The sequence below is a fragment of the Neomonachus schauinslandi genome, chromosome 11 (assembly GCF_002201575.2).
Source record: "Neomonachus schauinslandi chromosome 11, ASM220157v2, whole genome shotgun sequence".
NCBI lineage: Eukaryota > Metazoa > Chordata > Mammalia > Carnivora > Phocidae > Neomonachus > Neomonachus schauinslandi.
The window spans coordinates 13,088,479-13,091,499 of NC_058413.1; positions in this window are offsets into that span (position 1 = coordinate 13,088,479).

Genomic DNA, 3,021 nt, shown 5'->3' on the forward strand with positions numbered 1-3,021 from the left:
CAGATGTTAAAGGGTTATAGAAAGACTATGTATCTCAACTACCTTATAAATAATAGTGAGGATCTTATAGATAAGTAAATAATGTAGAGGGGAAGTGATAAATAATAAATAATATTTATTGCTGCAAATAAAGTGCTATGAGTATTCAGTGGAAGAAGGAATTATCTCCAGGGGTAGAAAGTTGGTAGGAAACAAGTGCTAAGCTGGGAAAACTTCAGGGAGAGACTGACTCTTGAAGTAGCAGTACAATTTGGGCATATAAAGGTGTGCTGTTTTACATGGTATATACACTGATTAACTGTATATGGCTTCCTGGCTTTGAAGAAGTAAGCTGCCATGTTATGAGAGAGGTTATGGAGAGGGTCATATGGATAAGAACTGTGGATAGACTAAGAGCTGGGAGCAACCTCTGGCTCATGGCCAACAGGAAGGCAGGAATCTGTCTTACAACTGCAAGGAGATAAATTGTGCCAATAACATGAGGGAGCTTGGAAGCAGATCCATCCCCACTTGAGCCTCCAGATGAGTTCCCAGTCCTGGTTGACACCTTGATTGTAGCATCTCAGAGGATGTAGTTAGGCAGTGTCCACATTCTTGACCCATAAAACTATAATATAATCATCATGTTTTTAAGCCCCTAAATTTGTAGAAATTTGTTATGAAGCAATAGATACAGATTTGGAATTACAACAATACAGATTTATTTCCCTATTGAGGAATTCTCACTTTCTTGGTCTTGTCTTCCCAAACAACGCTGCAATAAATATCTTTAAATATATGGCCTTATAGACAACAAATGATCAAACTAGAAGCACTTCTTTCTAATTCCTTTTTTCTACAACATTACACAGCCCTCCAATGATATAGACTTATTTTCTAATATGAAGTTTTACAGCATCTTGTGAGTGATAGCAGATGTATAACAAATATCAACAAAGGCCAAATGTTGTAGAAAAAAGTACATAGGTGTTTGAAGTCTGGAATCTGTTTTGATGAGTAGGATCATCCCAATGTTACCCACCATGGAGGTCACATAGATGACCTGAAATACAATGAAGAGGATGTATCGAAACCTGTGTTGGGCACCAAATCCCAGAAAAAAAAAATTCAGTCACTTCAGTGTTATTTTCTTTTGTCATGGCTACCAAAGCCTAGAAAGGACCAGGGAGAGGACCAAGAAAAGAAAGAAAATCTTTGTGACTTCTTGAAAGAACAAGTCTCTTATATTTCAGCCACCTGTTTTTAAATTTGATTCTTATGGCAAACACTCACAACAGGATTTATTGCTTTCTATATTTCTTCTACTTCCTTGGTAAGTAATCACCACATAAAAAGTGGTATGTGAGCCATGATTTTTTTTTTTTTAATTTTATTATGTTATGTTAGTCACCATACAATACATCATTGGTTTTTGATGTGGTGATCCATGATCCATTGTTTTTGTATAACACCCAGTGCTCCATGCAGCACATGCCCTCCTCAATACTCATCACCGGGCTAACCAATCCCCCCTTCCCCCTCCCCTCTAAAACCCTGTCTGTCTCTCAGAGTCCACCGTCTCTCATGGTTCATCTCTCCCTCCAATTCCCCCCCCCCATTTTTCCCTTCCTTCTCCTAATGTCCTCCATGCTATTCTTTATGTTCCACAAATAAGTGAAACCATATGAAATTGACTTTCTCTGCTTGACTTATTTCACACATAATCTCCTCCAGTCCCATCCATGTTGATGTAAAAGTTGGGTATTCATCCTTTCTGATGGCTGAGTAATATTCCATTGTATATATGGACCACATCTTCTTTATCCATTCATCTGTTGAAGGGCATCTCGGCTCTTTCCACAGTTTGGCTATTGCGGACATTGCTGCTATGAACATTGGGGTGCATATGGCCCTTCTTTTCACTACATCTGTGTCTTTGGGGTAAATACCCAGGAGTGCAATTGCTGGGTCATAGAGTAGCTCTATTTTTAAATTTTTGAGGAACCTCCACACTGTTTTCCAAAGTGGCTGTACCAACTTGCATTCCCACCAACAGTGTAAGAGGGTTCCCCTTTCTCCACAACCTCTCCATGATTTGTTTTTAAAATGAAGGCTATCTCATAGAAGGAGATCGACTTCTAATATGTGTGATTCTAAGAAACACAGATTAACACATGTTTTCACTATATTAAACAGGTATCCATATTTGCTGAAAGCAATATTCAAATATGATTTGGCACCTTTTCAACACCTGTAGGTTTTCTCAGCCATTTATCCATCTAATTCTGGTCAAGCTCCTGAAATTAGTAGCATTAATTAGAGAAATTTTCTGAGGCCTGTTCAGGGTATACACATGTTTGAAGACTTTAGAGTGTCTTTCTACTACTATCCTTAGCATGCAACTCCCATCTTTACATGCCAGATAGTCCTCTCATTTTATATATACATGTATGCATATATACGTGCATATATAGAAAGAAGGGTAACAACATCACTTATGTTATTTAAATGCCAAAAGTGTTTCTCTTGGATCTAATTAGCATGAAGCAACTTGAAAAAATCCAGATGATGGGAAATTCTACAAATTAACTGGCTTAGACACTTCAAAAATATCAATTTCATAAAAGACAAACAAATATAAAATAAAACAGGGGACTGTTCTAGATTTAATAAGAGTAGAAAGACATTGCAATGAAATTCAATACACAATCCTTCATTGGCTCCTGAATCTGCAAATACAACATCTACTAAAGATATTGTGGGGAAAAGTGGGGGAATTAGAATAGTGAGTATATATAATGTAATTTCATCCATATCAAATTTCTTTGGTGGGAACAAGTGGTTATAACAGAGATTTTCTTTGTTTGCAGAAGGTACATGCTATATATCTCTCATCTATCCATTTGTATGTGTGGAGATAAAGCAAAAGGGAAAGAAAAAGAATTGGTTAATGTAGGTGCAGTGTATCCCAGTGCTCACTGCACCATCATTTTAACTTTTATGAAGGTTTTATATCTAAATGTAAGAAGTTAATGAAAAGCA